The 669-nt window shown below is 46.0% G+C and overlaps 1 non-coding gene across 1 annotated transcript; it reads left to right on the plus strand.

The window, feature by feature from the left end:
- The first annotated feature begins 228 nt into the window (after positions 1–228).
- On the plus strand, positions 229–335 carry LOC141716046 (small nucleolar RNA R71). Its single transcript, XR_012572779.1, has one exon. It is a non-coding gene; the product is annotated as a small nucleolar RNA R71 (small nucleolar RNA).
- The last annotated feature ends 334 nt before the right edge of the window (positions 336–669 follow it).

Raw genomic sequence — 669 nt, forward strand, 5'->3', positions numbered from 1 at the left:
TGGGCTGCAATAGCGGTGGCTGCATCAACTTCCAGAATACCTGCTACCTTACCTGACGTCATCCTCTGAGTTGGGTTTTGATGCTCATTTGCAGCCATCGTCTCGATAAGATTATACGCCTCAGTATAGCTTTTAGCCCATAAGGCGCCTCCAGCTGCTGCATCGAGCATGGGCCGAGATTGGGCCCCCAAACCATTATAAAAACCAGTGATTACCATCCAATCCGGCATTCCATGATGTGGACATTTTCTCAACATTTCCTTGTAGCGTTCCCAAGCCTCGCACATAGATTATGTAGGTTGCTGCGCAAACTGAGTAAGAGCACTCCTCATAGCAGCAGTCTTTACCATTGGATAAAACTTCACCAGAAACTTTTGCGCAAGATCTTGCCACGTAGTGATGGACCCAGCTGGTTCAGAATGTAACCAATCTTTTGCCTTATCCCTCAGTGAGAATGGGAAAAGCCTCAACTTGATAGCCTCATCAGTCACGCCATTATACTTAAAAGTGCTGCAGATCTCGACAAAATTCCTTATATGCATGTTGGGGTCTTCAGTTGCCGCTCCTCCAAAAGAAATAGAATTTTGCACCATCTGAATAGTGCCCGGCTTGATTTCAAAGGTGTTAGCTTGAATAGCCGGATGAAGGATGCTGGACTGAATGTCATCA

This window comes from Apium graveolens, chromosome 3 (assembly GCF_009905375.1).
Source record: "Apium graveolens cultivar Ventura chromosome 3, ASM990537v1, whole genome shotgun sequence".
Taxonomy (NCBI): Eukaryota; Viridiplantae; Streptophyta; class Magnoliopsida; order Apiales; family Apiaceae; genus Apium; species Apium graveolens.